This window comes from Vulpes lagopus, chromosome 8 (genome assembly GCF_018345385.1).
Source record: "Vulpes lagopus strain Blue_001 chromosome 8, ASM1834538v1, whole genome shotgun sequence".
Taxonomy (NCBI): domain Eukaryota; kingdom Metazoa; phylum Chordata; class Mammalia; order Carnivora; family Canidae; genus Vulpes; species Vulpes lagopus.
In genome coordinates this window covers 51,367,191-51,388,014 of record NC_054831.1, presented here as the reverse complement: position 1 = coordinate 51,388,014, position 20,824 = coordinate 51,367,191, and the positions used below count along the sequence as shown (strand labels likewise).

The 20,824-nt window shown below is 45.9% G+C and overlaps 1 long non-coding RNA gene across 2 annotated transcripts; it reads right to left on the bottom strand.

Moving 5' to 3' along the window:
- Positions 1–413: 413 nt before the first annotated feature.
- On the bottom strand, positions 414–20,107 carry LOC121497180. 2 transcript variants are annotated; one of them, XR_005989432.1, is made up of 3 exons: positions 19,986–20,107; positions 10,832–11,007; positions 414–8,638 (listed from the first exon to the last, which is right to left on the bottom strand). It is a non-coding gene; the product is annotated as an uncharacterized LOC121497180 (long non-coding RNA). The 2 variants fall into 2 exon arrangements; XR_005989431.1 differs by lacking the exon at positions 19,986–20,107 and adding an exon at positions 11,253–11,304.
- Between the last annotated feature and the right edge of the window lie 717 nt (positions 20,108–20,824).

Genomic DNA, 20,824 nt, shown 5'->3' with positions numbered 1-20,824 from the left:
GCAATTTCTAATGGGGGTGTACCCTTGGGGGTGATGTTGAGGAAGGACCCTAATGTCTCTTGGCCCTGTATATACGGGGCACTGTATTTGCAGAGCTGCACCCAGGAGATCTTGGAGGAGATGGTCTGTGGCTTCAACTATTCTAACTCCCTAGACAATTATCAGGTGCACCAGAGAAACAAGGATCAGTGCTGTTCTGAGAAAGGGAAAAGGGCTCACCACAGAAATATGGCACCCACACAAACATGGAGAGAAAACTGGGGCCCTCCCTTAGTGTTTCCACATGAGAGTCCCACTGGCCCAACCGCAGAGACCTCTGAACCTCCACGCCTATCCTCCAGCTACATATGACGTGGGAAGACACTCTTCACCTGTATTGGAATGGTGCAAAATACATTTCATTTTTTTTTTAGTAGTTGGTGGAGGGGGGTTGTTTTTTCACAAAGCCATGAGTATCTTTGCGTTTTACTTCTGTTTTTATTTCACGTACTCCTCCCAGCTATCCTGTGTAGAAGCCAGCTCCACTGTCCCTGCAGACCTTCTCTGAGCCTTTCAAAATCATCACACTAAAGAGGGTGATTTAACACAAAAGGGTGTGATGAAGCCATTGTATATGTTTTCATAAAGAATGTTCATATAGGTTCTCTCTATATGTTTCTCTATAACATGTCATCTCTCAGAACACATCAAATCATTGTAGGCCCAACAGGACATGAGCTGTATCCCTATAGATCTTCGTAGTAGTCCATAAATGAGGCCGTCTGCCACAGGGATTCAGACTTTTGAGACCCTTGGCACATGACCTGATGCCATTCTCTTGCCATTTCTGCAGTGCTGCAAGGAACACCTTATGTGTCCCCACAGACTGTTTTGGTTACTAGATCTGCCATAACCTGGAACCCCAGATTAGGGGGAAGGCCTCTGATGCCTCCTGGCACCAGTAGCTGGCTCTTTTTGTAATGACCCACCCAGGAGATCTTGGATGAGTTGCTTCAAGAGTTGAACTCCTCCATCTCCTCTGACAAGCACAGGGGCATCAGGCCACCAACTACATCCATTGAAGGTCTGTGGTCAGAACAGGTCCACATTCATGGTCAAATTCAAGACACAGAGATGATCAGGGTAAGACCAGAACACAGGCTAGAAACAACTGATGCCCTTGGGTCTTGCAGGAGAAGGTAGGTTTCCCCTGACCCTTCCTCCCTATGTCAGGAACAGACCAAGCCACATCAGCTTAAGGGAAACCCCATGCAGCTCACGCTCTGGTCTCTTCTCAGCTGCAATGTATGTGATCTTGAGCAGCATTTGAGGGTCTAGCCCTCTGTGTTCTGTGTGACGCCATAACTGAAGACTCAATGGCATACTGGTCTTCATAAAACTATTAGTTGAGAGGAATGCTGTTGTTGCTCAGCTAACAGAATGTGTTGTTACTAATGGTTTACCAGGTCTTCCCTAAACCGATGATACTTTGAAGCCTCAAACCTTTTTCTGTGTGGGCACTCAAGTCCCTTGTCCTGTACAACTTCCCCAGGGGATGGGACTCTCTGGTCTGAGAGCCAGACCCTGATCTTCGCAGTGGTTCTTGGTTTGGAAGCTGACTACAGTGCTCCTCCTTGTGTCTCTGGTGTGAAAAGGAATCAACCCTATTCCTGGGTGAGGCCAGGACCATGCTGATTCTCAAAGAAGGGACAATGGATAATTTTGTACAGTCCTTGGTACCATCCTTCCAGGATAGAAGCCTCGCAAACAACCCAGTCATTTCCTGTATCTACCAAGTGTTCACCACAGCCCAACAGGTCCTGGGCCAGCAATTCCCCGAGTGACGAGCCCATATGCAGCACGGGGGAGGGGGGAGGCTCGCCTCTACTACCAGTATGTTTTGGGAATGTCACTGCACCTCTCTGAGCTTCCTTTTGCTCCTCTGAAAAGTGCTGTGGTAAGAGGATGAACCTCATTGGGCTACTGTGGAAATCCTGAGAGGAAACATGGCATAGACTTATCTGGTGCCTGGCTCTGTAGAAAGGGCTGCTGGGCATCTTCATGTGTAGCAGTTTTCTCTCCACAGCTAAGAAGGTCTCCACATCAACCCCCACGGGCCAGTAGCACTGCTGGTTTTACAGAAGCACATACAAAGCAGGCAGTTTTCCTGTATGCAAAGGACTTCTGAGATTCCATCTACTGGTCCTGATACTCTGTCCACATAAGTAAGAGGTCCTGATACTCTGTCCTCATAAGAGTAGAGGTCACTGGGGGAAGCCAGAGCAGCTCAAGTTCCACTCAGTATACGGAAAGTGCTGGTTGGGATTCCTTCATCCAATAATACATATTAAGCACCTCGTATTGAAGACACATTTCTATTCACTGAGATAATTGAAGGAATAAAGAAGGTACAGTGTCTCGGTCCCAAGACTAATCAGAGTGTTAGACAATCACTCTGCATGTCGTAGGCACACATGTCCATAGTTTTTTAGATGTGACATCTTCATGGCCGCCTCAAGGAATGAATGGATCCACCCATATCTGGACCATTATCATGGACCATAAGATCAAGTAAGGGCACTGAGTGGCTCATTCAGGTAGGCCTCTGCCATCAGGTCAGGTCGTTATCCCAGGGTCCTGTGTTTGAGCCCTCCATTGGGCTCCCTGCTCAGTGGGGAGCCTGCTCACCATGCTTATTCGCTCACTTGCTCGATCGCTCTAATAAAAATCTTTAAAATTTTTGGGGAAACATAAAGAAAACTTTGATCTTTGGATCCAGAAGGAGAACCTTAATTTCTCCACAGAGCATGTTGGGAGACTAAGGGTTTGTGGCTGGGGAGCAACTCTCAGAGCCATGGATCTCATAGGTCTCTTGATTTCCATTGGGAGGGTTTCATTTTTGGGGCTTCCTGTGAAGACGGAAATGAGTCAAAGGGAGCTGCAGATGGGGTCCCAAGCCCTATGAGAAGCAGAGCACAGTCTGGGCTGATTCGGTGCCTCCAACATCCATCCCTTCCATCCCTTCAACTGTCCCATCTTGTTCTTCCTGCACCTCTCTATACCACCTCTTCTGACCTCCACAACTGGGGCCAAGAACAGAACTTCGGTGAGCAGACCACTCACCAATCTGGCACAAACCTAAGCCCTGATACTGGTGTACATGAAGGATGGAGCAGACAAGGCCCTTGGCCATTGAGAAAACAGGCTAAGTAGAAAAACGAGACTCATACAGGTTTTCTGGACGACCGGATCATCCACTGCAAGGACAGCGACAGGGGGTTGGAAGTCATGCTGGGGACATTCTCTGGGGCCCACACAGAATGGTGCTATGGAAGTACCATGTGGCATGAAAGGCCATGCTCTGATGCTGCTCCACATATGACTCTCCCCAGCACCCTCTCTCCCATCTTGGGTACCTTGCCTGACTAGAAACTGCAGGACACCTGTCAGTCCCTGCATTGTGCCTGTTACAAAGGGGGCCTGGGTGCAGGCAAATATGCATGACTGGGACATGAATTGCCATACCCCCATTACTGTGATGCCATGGGAACTTCTGTAGCTCAATGAGGCAGACACAGAGTCAGAGGGTAAGGGGGATTGCAAGCTGGGAAGACTATCTGCGATGTGGTTCAGGGACTGGGGGTTTCTCTATTGGCCATGGAATCTGCCCTGTTTTTGGAAGGGCATGGGGCAAGTCAGTCTTGTGGACAAACATTTCTCTTTATCCTGTCCCAGTGCCAGATCCATGGCTCCTTCCAGCATCTCTTCCATCACCTGTTCCAGATCTGGAACAAGAGCTCATGTCTTCTTCTGCATGTGTACCAAGTCATGAGCTGCAGTCAGTTCGACCACCAGCTTTCCTGGGAATTGTAACTCCTTCCCTAAACATAGAGACAGAGCCACCTCCAGCCCCAGAGGTGACCTGCCACTGGTGCATAACTCCCGAGCACCAGCTACCTGAGGAGAAGTCCGGTCTCATGGACTTCCCTCCCAAGCTGGTGGCAGAGCAATTGACATCCATAGATGTGGTGAGCAGCTGGGCTCCCAGGATGGGGCCGGGGCAGGCTTTCTTTCTGCTGTCATCTGCCCCAGACCTGCCCTTCCCTGATGTGGGCTTGTATGGTCAGGGTCCAAATCTCAGCTCCATCACTTACGAACCACATCAACCCGTCCAGTTCCTCAAACCTTTGCTTTCACTGTCCAGCTGCAGACTTTGGAGATAGACCCTGGCAAGGACTGACGCAGAGATCCTGTGTCAATTAAATGAGCAAGAACTGATAGGCGAATGGGCAGGCACTGGTCCTTGGGTGGAGGAGGGCAACTCACTGTGTGCGGCCAAGCCCACGGCTCACCCACACATCTGCCTTGGAGACTGAGCAACCTACATGTATTTGTCATCTAATGTGTGAAGTACAGGGCAGGGAGACAAACCTGTGGTTGTACCTCTCTCTGTGAGAATGTGCTGCTGAAAGGGGAGTAGGACCAGAGGCATGGACACTGGGAGGGGAAGATGCCCCTCTGAGCCCCCTTGAACTGCCACCTGTAACTTGAAGTTAGCGGGGATGATCAGGGTACAAATGCCCTCCTTCCTCCGCTCCCCCCTGGCAGTATCTGCTCCTCATTCATCCTGTACTGGGCTCCCTCAGGGAAGAGGAATGGAGTGCAATCCAGGGACTCTAATTGCGTTCAGGCCACGTTCTGCGCTTGCCGAGCCCCAGCTCTGACATGGGACCCCTACGTAGGACATGAATCTTGCATGTGAAATGGCTGTGAGAGCGAGCATCCCCCTATTCTCTAGGATCTGTTTAAGAAGCTGCTGCCCCAACAGTGCCTGGGCTTCATTTGGTCCAAGCGAAGTGAACCTGGAAATGAGCACCTGGCATGCACAGTCCATGCCACCATCACCCACTTCAACGACGTGTCCAACTGCGTCATCACCACCATCCTTGGCAACGCACGCATGATGGCTTGGGAAGGCCAACGTGGTGGAGCACTGGATCAAGGTGGCCAAGGTAAGCCTACAGGAGGCCCAGCTGACTTGCTCTCCTGAGCCTCGGCAACTGCTCTGCCCTTGATTAGTTCTCAACATTGAAGTCTCTGGTCTGAGTTCTTCTTTCAAGGGGCATGCTGACCTTTCCTTGCATGGCCCAATGTTGGGATGCTCAGTTCCTACGTGACTCTTTCCTTGGAGTGAAGGAAAATTCCCCCACTCCCCAGCAGTGCTCCTCGCTGGGTCTTCCACGTGCCCTTCTGTAGGTCCCTAGACATCTGTCTCATCCAGGAGAGGAGACTGACACTGAAGAAGAGTGCAGCTCTCCAGGAAATTGGCTCCTGCTATCCACCTGACAGCTCATATTCCTCCATCCCCAAGCCTGTCAAATCTTGCGGAACTACTCTTCCATGCATGCCATCATCTCTGCTCTGCAGAGTGCCTCAATTCACCGACTGAAGAACACATGGATCAAAGTTTCCAGGGGAGGGGTCCTCTCTCCAGAAGGACCATGAAGGATGAGGGATGTCCCATATGCCTGTTCTTTTCACCCCCCTCAGTCACCCTGGACTTCCTAGGAGGCAGCAAACCGTGAAACAGGACGTGGGTAGGCAGGGGGGCAGGTTATTTTCTAATCCTTCCTGGGGAATAGGCCACCATGCCTCCAAATGTCCCCATTTGGGGAGACTGGGCTGAGCTGAATTAAAAGTTTTTGGATATGAACATTACAGCAACTAAAGTCGCTTCCCAATTGAAACAAAAACTGACCAAAGGAGAGCTGTTCAATTAATAGGGGACTGGATGCAGCGGATGACCCACAAGAGAGCTCCCTCCTGTGTCCTCCAATGACTTGAGTGCTCAGAGGAACCCAAAGAAAACCGTGATCCAGCAGTTTGACTCCTTGGAGGTCTCAGATCATAGGGACTTGCACTCAACCCTACCATAGTATTCCAACATCCATCCTGCCTTCTTTCTCTCTATTCAGGAATAACATTCGAACATTTAAAAAAAATGTGCACCAAAGACAATCCACAGAGCAGGAACCTGCTTATCAAGGTAGCATGGAAGGTGTTGGTATAGAAAGAGAAGAGGTGTGGGAGCAACAGTGTCCTTCGTGAATGAATTAGGGACTGGCCAGGAGCATTCCTTCAGGGAGTGAAGCCTTTGCATGAATGTGGACACAGCCAGGGGTGAAAATCCACAAGGGGTGGCAAAGCAGTTGCTGCTCAACCAGAATCCCTAGGCTGGACATACGAGCTCCCTGTCACCAGCTGGTCCAGATGGGGGCCTCTACCAAACTTGAGAGCCCAGAGGACATGCCTCTGCTCAGTGAGGGGTTTGGATGGGATGAGGGCCACAACAATGAAGCTAGGAATAGGACACTGGGTCCTCAGGAGACCAAGGGAGGTAGCTGGAATCTCAACCTTTCCCAGTGAGGAACCAGGCTCAGGGAGGCCAGATGCAAGCTCAAAGTCACACAGGGAGTGAATGTTGGAGCTGAGATTGTTCTAGAATCAGTCATGGCAGGCTTAAGGATAATATAGCATGCTACCCTCTGCCTTGCATCAGATGTCCAGGGTCTGAGTCAAACATGGTGGGGAGAAGCAGCCTGAGGTGATTATGATCTTAAGGAATTTGTCCTTAGCCCTGCAGGAACGGCCATCTAAACTTGGCACCCTGGGGGTAAATGTTCAGAGAGCATGGAAGAGGGAGTGCCAGAAGAAGCTGAGCATGCCCCAGATACATGGCCTCGAACCCAGAGGAGACGGGGGTCTTCCCTGAAAGCTGGAAGCCCCCAAATCAAGACAGGTGGGGCCTTCCAACTCCAGCTCTGCCTCCTGTTGCCACAGCTTCTAAATCCCTTCTTTTGAAGTGACCTGGAAGAGGGTCTATAAACCTAGATACAAATATGTTTGTCGGTGGGCAGGGGCCCAGGGCCACATATACAATGATTTTCTAAAGCACGCCCTTGAAATGATTAGGAGGACTCTGATGTTCTTGGAGGGTGAGGGAAGGGTCCTTGTCTGCACCATGTGGTAAGCTGGGGTGGGCCAGGAGGCTGAAATGTTTCCCGGGGAGGATCCCTGTGGACACGAGAGAGCAGGGACTCACTCCACCCCCAACCCCCTGACACAGGGTGTCGTCCACTTCCTTGGCACCTTCCTCACTGACCTGCTCATGCTGCATGCTGCAATGGAGGAGTACCTGGAGGTGCATGAGCCTGAGGGCTGGGAAGGAGGGTCCAGAATCCTGACGTGTAGGAGCACAGAACCCCTGAACTGAGCCCTGAGCTCTCAGTCCTTGGCAAATTTTCCCCTCGTGACAGCCTCCCCGTGCCCCTGTGAGCTTGAGTTACTTGCCCATGTCTGTGATGAGTAAAGGGAGGCTGCACTTAGTTCACTGGTCCTGAGATCAAATCTGCTGCCTGAATGCAAAGCAGCACGAGGTTAGTCTGGGTTGACTTCAGCCTGTCCCTTTGAGATTGCCTGTGGGGGCAGAGTGAAGTCAAGATCTCCAACTTGAGCGGGCACTTAAAGAGCCTAGCATCTCCTGCCCACCTGAGGCTTTGGCCTCCCCTTCCTGTGCTATAGGATGCCAGACCGGCCACCCCATGTCTTCCTTTCCCTGGCTCCAAAAGCCTGACCTACATTGCAGTCCTGTCATCCGGGGAGTCATGGCCCCTTGTGTGCCTGGCCTTAGTGCAACATGAGAAGGGGTGAGTATCAGCAGCCAGTAATAACCGGAGTCCTCTCACTGACAGACTTTCGTTGTCTGCTTTCCAGGGCGATGAGATCAACCACCAGAGAAGAATAAGGTGAGGCTCTCTATGATTTCCTGTAGGAAAGGGTAGGACTGTGGCTGTCAGAGATGTCCCCAGGAGGATCATTCCTTGCTTCCATCCCTTCATTCTCACATTTTTGGGAATAGTTTCATAATAAGGAAAAAGTCCCATGCAGTTAGTGAGGACAGAGGAATGGCCATCAAGGATAACTTGCCAGAGCAGGGGCAGTTTATACTCACTTCTGAGAACAAGTTGGGACGAATTTGTAGGATGGGGGTGTCGCCATGTGTCAAAGACCAGCACTGTTCCCTGACCCAGTGCTCAGCCCTCCAAAGACCTTGTAGCTTCCCCACCCAGGCTCTTCATGCATCCTGTCCTTCTCTTTTGGCCCAGGAATGCAGATTCATGACCGAGATCATGCTGCTCCAGGTGGCTGCAGATCATTACAACGTAGAGCCCAAGCATCCATTTAGGGCCTGGATCCAGTCTGGGAAGTGGCTCAGTGAAGAGGAGAGGTGAGGTCCATCAGGAGCTGAGTGAGGGTAGGGGTAGACTCCTCAGGTGGCCACTCCAGGGATCCTTCTAATACGGCTCCTGGGGCAGCCTCCAACCTTGCTGCTGGGGCACCAGGCTCCAGCTACTTGGAAAATATCAGGAACAACTCCTGAATTGAAGCTCCTACTCAACTGACATGTGTCACTCTGTCCTTGGCTACATCTTGTCCTGCTACCTGGTGCCCCAAACCTAGCTCACAAACAGAAGGAACTGACCACAGTCAACCTTAGGCCTGAGCTGGTGTCCACGGGCAACAGCGGGCATGGGACCCGTCTGCTCAGCAACACTTCCTTCCGTCTCTTCACTTATTTGGAGGACCGATATTTCATCATCTAAAAGAGTAAATGGTAGATTTCAATATTATAATATTAAAGCGTTTTTAGAGTCCAGAAGTAGTTTGGTTCTTTTACTTCCTATAGTAATCTAAAAGACTTAAAAAGTCTCATATTCATTTTCTTTCCCCCCCCCCCTAAATATTCTTTATTTATTCACGAGGGACACAGAGAGAGAGGCAGGCTCCCTGTGGGGGCTCGAACCTGTCATGGGACTCAACCACAGGGCTCCAGGATCATGATCTGAGACAAAGGCAGATGCTCAAACACTGAGCCACCCAGGTTACCCTCTTATGCTCATCTTAAACAGGAAATCTTAGAATCACCAGCTCCCGAATGTGGGAAAAAGTAGAAGATCCAGCCTTCCTCCCTAGCTACTGAAGGACATCCCCAAGCCCTCCTTTCTCAGAGGACAGTGTAAGGAACTTGGGCAAACAGCAGAAACACCTCTTCATAACTGCTGAGATTTAGAGGTTGGAGGTATTTCCACAGGAATAGCAACAATCACTGAATTGGGGGTCTTGAAGGATACCACTTGCCAGAACTACCTCCTGCCCGAGGACAGTGGCTCCCTTTGTACAGTTTAAAGGAAGGAGGACTTTTTCTTGCCACTTTTTGCAATGTAGATTATTTTGGCTTGGCTTTTAGGGTTTGACACTTCCATTATTAGGAACGTGTAGATGTCTAGTTCCACCTCTGGAAATGCATCAACACTAAACTGGGGACAAACATGTAAAGAGACTATATCCTGCACATGGAAGGCACGAGGCCAGTGGAAGATAATTAGTGGATGAAATAAGGGTAGGCAGGACTTTCCATCCTCAGTCTCACTCCAGGGGTTCCAACTTCACCCCAGACCAACACTGGAATCCTCCTGGGATCCTCGTCCGTGATCTCTGAATTCCTTTCCCTCTTGGTTTTCTTGAGGGGGAAAGACATTTGTGTACATTGAAGGTCACACCTGGGCCAGGTTCCATGAACATTTGTGCTGACTTCTGAGCTAGGATTTCCTGCCTTCCTGTATTTCCTTTGGCAGCTCTCTTGAAGGCAGAAATTCCCTGAAGGCCCCAGCTTCTTGGTCGGATACGTAGTAGCCACTCTTCCCTGGCTGGGACCTGATAGATCAGACATCGGTTGTCCACTGCCAAAATAATGCTTTGGCCAGAGAAACCACCACACTCTCCTTGCTGGACAAGATGACTTTTAGGTCTTTGTTGTTCTGATGTCTGTGGTCCCAGACATTCACCAGTTCACAATAAGTGTACACACTTACACTGTCTTGTCTGAAATTGCTAACTGAGCTTGACCTCTAACGTCTTGTACTTCGGATATATCATGGGGTACATGAACCTTTTCTGTCAGGAGCTTTGAAATATGACGAATGAGAGGAGGATTCAGGGGGTTCCAGGAGGTGAATGCCACCAAGCTGATGACCTGAGTAATCAAATGGCAATAAATGTATTCTGATCAATAATTACTACAATGGGGGAAGAGTAGGGTCCCCAAGTACCTGTCCCCACCAAATTACCTAGATAACTTTCAAATCATCCTGAAAACCCACGAATTCGGCCTGAGATACAAAGAGAGAACAGCTGGAATGACACAGTGAGAAGAGTTCATGCTTCTATCAAGGTAGGAAGACAGAAAAAAAGTAAAGAAATAAAAAAGCATCCAAGGGGGAAAGGCCCGCGAGGAGCCAGGCTGAGGCCGCTCAGCAAGTGCCCCCAGGACAGGAAAGCCCTGACCCAGAGAAGCAGGAGCTTCACCAATCTTCCCGGACAGAAAGACACTCCCAGGGAGTTGGACCAGTATCCCAGGAGGGGCCAGGATGCCTTCAGGCTCCCACGGCACTAATAGAGGGAGAGTGCACCACGCACCAGCCAAGCTCCCTAAAGGGCTGCAGCTCAGGTAAGGTGGGGCCCAGGAGCAGCTTGGACAGCAGTTCAGGCATCCGCTCCAAGCAGAAGGGGCTGAGCGGCCCCGGGAGTGCGATTCCAGCGGCGCAGGCCCCAGAGCCCAGGACGCTGGGGGACACAGCCCAGGATCTGGCACTGCCCTCAGGACAGGCAGAGGCTGGGGGGGACACAGGATAGCCAGGACGTTCCTGCCACTGGGCGGCCCAGAGCTGTGCAGATCGGCAGCCCCCACCCCTGTAGCATCAATGACCCTGCGGACTTAGAGCTCCATACTTACTGCGGGAGCTGAATCCAGGGCTCCAGAGCTGGCCACTGCCACTGTTGTTGTTCTTCATGGGGTCTCACAGGATAAACAACTCCCGCTGAGCCATGCACCAGGCAGAGGGCTGAGCAGCTCCCCCAGGTGCACACACCTGGGAATCAGCAAAGCAGGCCGCTCCCCCAGAAGACCAGCTAGAGAGACAGGGAAAAAACAAGTTATTGACCAAGCAGCACTGGAAAGATCCAGGGGAAGTCAAGGAATTTACAGTATATAGAATCAGAAGATACTCCCCTTTGTTTTTTGTTTTCTGCTTGCTTCCGCCCCCCTTTTCTTTCTTTTTTTCCTATTTTCTCTTCTATCTTTTTTCTCCTTTTCCCAATACAACTTGTTTTGGGCCACACTGCACGGAGCAAAATGACTAGAAGGAAAAACTCACCTCAAAGGAAAGAAGCAGAAACAGTCCTCTCTCCCACAGAGTTACAAAATTTGGATTACAATTCAATGTCAGAAAGCCAATTCAGAAGCACAATTATAAAGCTACTGGTGGCACTACAAAAAAGCATAAAGGATTCAAGAGACTTCATGACTGCAGAATTTAGAACTAATCAGACAAAAATAAAAATCAATTAAATGAGCTGCAATCCAAACAAGAGGTCCTAATGATGAGGGTTAACGAGGTAGAAGAATGAGTGAGTGACACAGAAGACAAGTTGATGGCAAAGAGGGAAACTGAGGAAAAAAGAGACAATTAAAGATCATGAGGATAGATTAAGGGAAATAAATGACAGCCTCAGAAGGAAAAATCTACCTTTAATTGCGTTTTCCCAAGGGCGCTGAAAGGGAAAGAGGCCCAGAAACTGTATTTGAACAAATCATAGCTGAGAACGATCCTAACTTGGGAAGGGAAATGGGCATTCAGATCCAGGAAATAGAGAGATACCCCCCAAAATCAATAAAAACCATTCAACACCTCAAAATTTAATAGTGAAGCTTGTGAATTCCAAAGATAAAGAGAAGATCCTTAAAGCAGCAAGAGACAAGAAATATCTAACTTTTATGGGCAGAAATATAGATTAACAGCAGACCTCTCCACAGAGACCTGACAGGCCAGAAAGTGCTGGCAGGATATATTCAGGGTCCTATGAGGACCCTATGAGAAAAATATACAGCCAAGAATACTTTATCCAGCAAGGCTCTCATTCAGAAAAGAACGAGAGATAAAGAGCTTTCAAGATAGGCAACAAACTGAAAGAATATGTGGCCACCAAGCCAGCTCTGCGAGAAATACTAAGGGGGATTCTGTAAAAGAAAGAGGAAGTCCAAGAAAACAATCCACAAAAACCGTGACTGAATAGGCATTATGATGACACTAAATTCATACCCTTCAATAGTAACTCTGAATGTAAATCAGCATAATGATCCCATCAAAAGGCGCGAGGTTTCAGACTGGATGAAAAAGCAAGACCCATCTCTCTGCTGTTTACAAGAGACTCATTTTATTTATTCATTTTTTTTCAAGAGACTCACTATAGACATAAGGACACCTACAGCCTGAAAATAAAAGGTTGGAGGACCATGTACCATTCAAATGGTCCTCAGAAGAAAGCAGGGGTAGCCATCCTTATATCAGATAAACTAAAGTTTATCCCCAAGACTGCAGTGAGAGATAAAGAGGGACACTATATCATACTTAAAGGATCTATCCAATAAGATGACCTAACAATCATCAATATTTATGCCCTGAATGTGGGAACTGCCATGTATATCAATCAATTAATAACCAAAGTTAAGACATACTTAGATAATCATACACTTATACTTGGTGACTTGAACATAGCGCCTTCTACAATCGACAGATCTCTAAGCACAACATCTCCAAAGAAACAAGAGCTTTAAATGATACACTGTACTGATGAATTTCACAGATATTTACAGAACTTTACTTCCAAACAGAACTGAATAAACATTCTTCTCAAGTGCACATGGAACCTTTTCCAGAATAGACCACACACTGGGTCACAAATCAGGTCTTAACCAATACCAAAAGATTGGGATCGTCCTCTGCATATTATTGCACCATAATGTTTGAAATTAGAACTAAATAAGAAGAAGAACAGGGGAAGGGTTTCAAACACCTGGAGTTTAAGGACCATCCTGCTAAAAGATGAAAGGGTCAACCAGGAAATTAGAGAAGAATTAAAGAGATTCATGGAAACTAATGAAAATGAAGATACACCTTTTCAAAATCATTGGGATGCAGCAAAAGCAGGCCTATGGGGAAAATACATCGCAATACAAGCATCCATTCAAAAACTGGAAAGAACTCAAATACAGAAGCTAACCTTACACATAGAGGAGCTAGAGAAAAAACAGCAGATAGATCCTACACCCAGCAGAAGAAGAGAGTTAATTAAGATTCGGGCAGAACTCAACGAAATCCAGACCAGAAGAACTGTGGAAGAGATCAACAAAACCAGGAGTCGGTTCTTTGAAAGAATTAATAAGATAGATAAACCATTAGCCAGCCTTATTAAAAAGAAAAGAAAGAAGACTCAAATTAATAAAATCATGAATGAGAAAGGAGAGATCACTACCAACACCAAGGAAACAAAACGATTTTTTTTAATATATTTTTTTAAAAAAACGATTTTAAAACATATTATGAACAGCTATACGCCAATAAATTAGGCAATCTAGAAGAAATGGACGCATTCCTGGAAAGCCACAAACTACCAAAACTGGAACAGGAAGCAATAGAAAACCTGAACAGGCCAATAACCAGGGAGGAAAATGAAGCAGTCATCCAAAACCTCCCAAGACACAAAAGTCCAGGGCCAGATGGCTTCCCAGGTGAATTCTATCAAATGTTTAAAGAAGAAACCATACCTATTCTACTAAAGCTGTTTGGAAAAATAGAAAGAGATGGAGTATTTCCAAATTCGTTCGATGAGGCCAGCACCACCTTAATTCCAAAACCAGACAAAGACCCCACCAAAAAGGAGAATTACAGACCAAAATCCCTGATGAACATGGATGCAAAATTCTCAACAAGATACTAGCCAATAGGATCTAACAGCACATTTTTTTTTAATTTTTTATTTTTTTTTTTTTATGATAGTCACAGAGAGAGAGAGAGAGGCAGAGACACAGGCGGAGGGAGAAGCAGGCTCCATGCATCGGGAGCCTGATGTGGGATTCGATCCCGGGTCTCCAGGATCGCGCCCTGAGCCAAAGGCAGCGCCAAACCGCTGCGCCACCCAGGGATCCCGATCTAACAGCACATTAAGAAAATTATTCACCATGACCAAGTAGGATTTATCCCCAGAACACAAGGCTGGTTCAACACTCATAAAACAATCAATGTGATTCATCATACCAGCAAGAGAAAAACCAAGAACCATATGATCCTCTCATTAGATGCAGAGAAAGCATTTGACAAAATACAGCATCCATTCCTGATCAAAACTCTTCAGAGGGTAGGGATAGACAGAACATTCCTCGACATCTTAAAAGCCATCTACGACATCTTAAAAGCCATCTACGAAAAGCCCACAGCAAATATCATTCTCAACGGGGAAGCACTGGGAGCCTTTCTCCTAAGATCAGGAACAAGACAGGGATGTCCACTCTCACCACTGCTATTCAACATAGTACTGGAAGTCCTAGCCTCAACAATCAGATAACAAAAAGACACTAAAGGCATTCAAATAGGCAAAGAAAAAGTAAAACTCTCCCTCTTTCTGATGACATGATACTCTACGTAAAAAACCCAAATGCTTCCACCCCAAGATTGCGAGAACTCATACAGCAATTTGGTAGCGTGGCAGGATACAAAATCAATGTGCAGAAGTCAGGGGCATTTCTATACACTAACAATGAGACTGAAGAAAGAGAAATTAAGGAGTCAATCCCATTGACAATTGCACCCAAAAGCATAAAATACCTAGGAATAAACCTAACCAAAGAGGTAAAGGATCTATACCCTCAAAACTATAGAACACTTCTGAAAGAAATTGAGGAAGACACAAAGAGATGGAAAAATATTCCATGCTCATGGATTGGCAGAATTAATATTGTGAAAATGTCAATGTTACCCAGGGCAATTTACACGTTTAATGCAATCCCTATCAAAATACCATGAACTTTCTTCAGAGAGTTAGAACAAATTATTTTAAGATTTGTGTGGAATCAGAAAAGACCCCAAATAGCCAGGGGAATTTTAAAAAAGAAAACCATATCTGGGGGCCTCACAATGCCAGATTTCAGGTTGTACTACAAACAAAGCTGTGGTCATCAAGACAGTGTGGTACTGGCACAAAACGGACACACAGATCAATGGAACAGAATAGAGAACCCAGAAGTGGACCCTCAACTTTATGGTCAACTAATATTCGATAAAGGAGGAAAGACTATCCACTGGAAGAAAGACAGTCTCTTCAATAAATAGTGCTGGGAAAATTGGACACCCACATGCAGAAGAATGAAACTAGACCACTCTCTTGCACCATACACAAAGATAAACTCAAAATGAATGAAAGATCTAAATGTGAGACAAGAGTCCATCAAAATCCTAGAGGAGAACACAGGCAACACCCGTTTGAAATCAGGCACAGTAACTTCGTGCAAGATACATCCACGAAGGCAAAAGAAACAAAAGCAAAAATGAACTATTGGGACTTCATCAAGATAAGAAGCTTTTGCACAGCAAAGGATACAGTCAACAAAACTAAAAGACAACCTACAGAATGGGAGAAGATATTTGCAAACGACATATCAGATAAAGGGCTAGTTTCCAAAATCTATAAAGAACTTATTAAACTCAACACCAAAGAAACAAACAATCCAATCATGAAATGGGCAAAAGACATGAAGAGAAATCTCACAGAGGAAGACATGGACATGGCCAACATGCACATGAGAAAATGCTCTGCATCACTTGCCATCAGGGAAATACAAATCAAAACCACAATGAGATACCACCTCACACCAGTGAGAATGGGGAAAATTAACAAGGCAGGAAACAACAAATGTTGGAGAGGATGCGGAGAAAAAGGAAGCCTCTTACACTGTTGGTGGGAATGTGAACTGGTGCAGCCACTCTGGAAAACTGTGTGGAGGTTCCTCAAAGAGTTAAAAATAGACCTGCCCTACGACCCAGCAATTGCACTGTTGGGGATTTACCCCAAAGATTCAGATGCAATGAGACGTCGGGACACCTGCACCCCGATGTTTCTATCAGCAATGTCCACAATAGCCAAACTGTGGAAGGAGCCTCGGTGTCCATCGAAAGATGAATGGATAAAAAAGATGTGGTTTATGTATACAATGGAATATTACTCAGCAATTAGAAACGACAAATACCCACCATTTGCTTCAACGTGGATGGAACTGGAGGGTATTATGCTGAGTGAAATAAGTCAATCGGAGAAGGACAAGCAGTGTATGTTTTCATTCATTTGGGGAATATAAATAATAGTGAAAGGGAATAGAAAGGAAGGGAGAAGAAATGTTGGGAAATATCAGGAAGGGAGACAGAACATAAAGACTCCTAACTTGGGGAAACGAACTAGGGGTGGTGGAAGGGGGGAGGAGGGCGGGTGTTGGAGGGGAATGGGTGACGGGCACTGAGGTGGACACTTGACGGGATGAGCATTGGGTGTTTTTCTGTATGTTGGTAAATTGAACACCAATAAAAATTAATAAAAAAAAAAAAAAAAAAAGAATGAAACTAGACCACTCTCTTGCACCATACACAAAGATAAACTCAAAATGAATGAAAGATCTAAATGTGAGACAAGAGTCCATCAAAATCCTAGAGGAGAACACAGGCAACACCCGTTTGAAATCAGGCACAGTAACTTCGTGCAAGATACATCCACGAAGGCAAAAGAAACAAAAGCAAAAATGAACTATTGGGACTTCATCAAGATAAGAAGCTTTTGCACAGCAAAGGATACAGTCAACAAAGCTAAAATACAAACTACAGAATGGGAGAAGATATTTGCAAATGACGTATCAGATAAAGGGCTAGTTTCCAAGACCTATAAAGAACTTATTAAACTCAACACCAAAGAAACAAACAATCCAATCATGAAATGGGCAAAAGACATGAACAGAAATCTCAGAGAGGAAGACATAGACATGGCCAACACGCACATGAGAAAATGCTCTGCATCACTTGCCATCAGGGACATACAAATCAAAACCACAATAAGATACCACCTCACACCAGTGAGAATAGGGAAAATTAACAAGGCAGGAAACCACAAATGTTGGAGAGGATGCGGAGAAAAAGGAAGCCTCTTACACTGTTGGTGGGAATGTGAAATGGTGTAGCCACTCTGGAAAACGGTGTGGAGGTTCCACAAAGAGTTAAAAATAGACCTGATCCATGACCCAGCAATTGCACTGCTGGGGATTTACCCCAAAGATTCAGATGCAATGAAACGTCGAGAAATCTGCACCCCGAAGTTTCTAGCAGCAATGTCCACAATAGCCAAACTGTGGAAGGAGCCTCGGTGTCCATCGAAAGATGAATGGATAAAGATGATGTGGTTTATGTATACAATGGAATAATACTCAGCCATTAGTAACGACAAATCCCCACCATTTGCTTCAATGTGGATGGAACTGGAGGGTATTGTGCTGAGTGAAATAAGTCAATCGGAGAAGGACAAACATTATATGTTTTCATTCATTTGGGGAATATAAATAATAGTGAAAGGGAATATAAGGGAAGGGAGAAGAAATGTGTGGGAAATATCAGAATTGGAGACAGAACATAAAGACTCCGAACTCTGGGAAACAAACCAGGGGTGTTGGAAGGGGAGGAGGGCAGGGGGCAGGGATGAGTGGGTGATGGGCACTGAGGGGGGCACTTGATGGGATGAGCACTGGGTGTTATTCTGTATATTGGTAAATTGAACACCAATAAAAAATTAATTAAAAACAAAAAAAGAAACAACAAATACCACTTGCTTCAACGTGGATGGAACTGGAGGGTATTATGCTGAGTGAAGTAAGTCAATCGGAGAAGGACAAACAGTGTATGTTCTCATTCATTTGGGGAATATATATAATAGTGAAAGGGAATAGAAGGGAAGGGAAAAGAAATGTGTGCGATATATCAGAAAGCAAGACAGAACATAAAGACTCCTGACTCTGGGAAACGAACTAGGGCTGGTGGAAGGGGAGGAGGGAGGCGGTGGGGGGTGACTGGGAGGCGGGCACTGAAGGGGGCACTTGACGGGATGAGCACTGGGTGTTAGTTTGTATGTTGGTAAATTGAACACCAATAAAAAAAATTTATTATAAAAAAACAACAACAAACAATTACTTAGGGGAGCCTGGGTGATTCCATTAGATTAGCATCTACCTTCGGCTCAGGTCATGATCTCAGGGTCCTGGCACCAATCCCCTGAGTCAGGCTCCCTCCTCAGCAGGGAGCCTGCTTCTCCCTCTCTACGTGCCCCACCCCCTCCCCACTCCAACCCCATGTGTGCACTACTCTCTCTCAAATCAATAGTCTAAACACACACACACACACACACACACACACACACTAAAGAATACCAGTTGGCAGAAACCAGAGAAAAAGAATAAAAATATCACACTCAAAATAATAAATCACACTCATTTTACCATAATGAAAACGTACAAGGAGGGCTTCAATTAAACGCAAAATCAAAGTCGATGTTGGCAGCAATAAAAAGTGTGATTCGTGCTACAGAAAATCAGTGATGCAGAGGATGAACCCTTGAGTAGCTACCCCGCAGTAGAGTGAATGTATAAAAAATGAAAACTATGGAAAAGAAAACAGTCCTAAGTGACCAGAGAAGGGAGTGTTAAGTAATTGGTAACTATCAGTTCCCAAAAGGAAGAGAGAATAGATGGTACCCAGCCAATTACCAATAGTAACAGAAAACAAAAAACTTCCTCAGCTGAAGAAATTAACTGTGTATAGAGTTTATCATAATCCTGGAAAACCAACTAAGAAACTGACACAGGCATTTCAAGATGGTAATGGAAAAAGGACAGAAAGCTGCAGTAGGAACCTAAAATAACAGAGCTGGAAATGAGGCTTAGATTACAACATATGTTGTGCTACAGGAGAACAGATACACAGCAGGGCCATAGTCACTCGACGCAGTGCTTCAACAGCTCCTCCAAAACGAGGAGCTTCTGGTACAGGTAACCACAGGATGAATCTCAAAAACATGTGAAGTGCAGGAAGCTAGACACAGAAAAACGTATGAATCCATTCAAACATAGTAAGACCCATAACTTAATTAGGATGATACAAATCAGAAAGTGAGTGTTAGAGAGGGGGCGGGGAAGCAAGAGAACTGACATGAAAACGGCAAAGGACTGAACTGTGAATGCAGGGGGGGGGGTGGATGTATGTGTTCTATAGATCTTAGGTGGTGGTTTTAAATAGGTATGTGTCAGAAATGCACTGAATGAAACGACAAAGATCTGTGTATGTCACTGCATGTTAATTACATCAGTAAAAATCTAACAATGCATACTGTGAAAGCCTAAAATTGGGTGAAGAGTGAGCCAGAAACCTGACAGTAAGCATTCTAGTAGTCTAAACCACATCCCAAAATGATTCACGGATTAATCTACAGGCCAGAGACTGATGGAGAGATCTCTACTAGTATTTGCTTTAGTGGCTAGAGCAGCAAAACACATATGCTGAACAACTCAGCAACATCTCATCATTCTCCTTTCATCTTCCCCAGTGATTTTAATTCAGAGCACACTTACCCTCTTCTAAACTGGCCATTTCCCATTATGTCCTGTGGTTTTGCCCCACACTAAGAGGTGGGGACGCAGGTACTTCGCTAGCTTATGAATTCCAAGGTCACTTCAGAAAGATTACACACGATGCCCTCATTCAAAATATCTGAACATATACCAAGTTCATGAGACACTTCATTTTCTCCCCAAGGTCTCTAACCCATAATAGATAATTTTCTTAAAGTGCACACAAGCACACACATGCACGCGCACGCGCGCGCGCGCACACACACACACACACACACACACACACACACAAAATCAGGTGGGTCCAAGAGTAAGGCCAGCCAGCCAGCATTCTGTCTCTGACCAAGGGCAGTATGGAGGAAAACAATAATAAGGGAAGGTTTTAGATAAGAGTACTTACACATTTCATTCAATGCCTTCATATACATTTTTAAAAATACCAAAACCAGGGATCCCTGGGTGGCGCAGCGGTTTGGCGCCTGCCTTTGGCCCAGGGCGCGATCCTGGAGACCTGGGATCGAATCCCACGTCGGGCTCCCGGTGCATGGAGCCTGCTTCTCCCTCTGCCTGTGTCTCTGCCTCTCTCTCTCTCTCTCTGTGACTATCATAAATAAATAAAAATTTATTAAAAAAAAAAATACCAAAACCACAGAAAATAAGAAAAAACTGGAAAGTACCCAGGAGCAAAGAACACTGCAGAAAACACTGCAAGGAATGCAGAGATTAAATTCTGAAATGCAAACAAGAAGAAACCAATAAAGAGGCAGATCACTGTGGTGATGCTGAAGTTCTATATCTCTGATTTTTGCACGGCAGTTATATGAATTCACACCTGTGATAACACGGTACCCAGGACAAGTTCCTGGTGATGACACCATGGTATCATGATGGGAGATGTAACTGCTAGGGGAAATGGTAATCCCTCTATAAGATCTTTATAACCTCCTGTGGATCTATAATTTTTTCCAAAATAATAAGTTCTAATGGATTACAGAGACAATAAGTGCCAAAGTCAAGCAAAATAGATCACACATATGCATCACCCGAGTCCTGGGGGTTGGAGCAAATTGTCCTTAATAAATAAATTGCTTGAGTCTACATACAGAAGAGTAACCATGAAGAGTCAACAAGAGATACAGCCTAATCAAACTAAAGTACACTTGAAGGAGAGAGCATCTTTGGCAAAAGCTTACAAGAAAAAAAATCAAGTCAATTGTGAGGAAGGAAAAACTGAGGTGC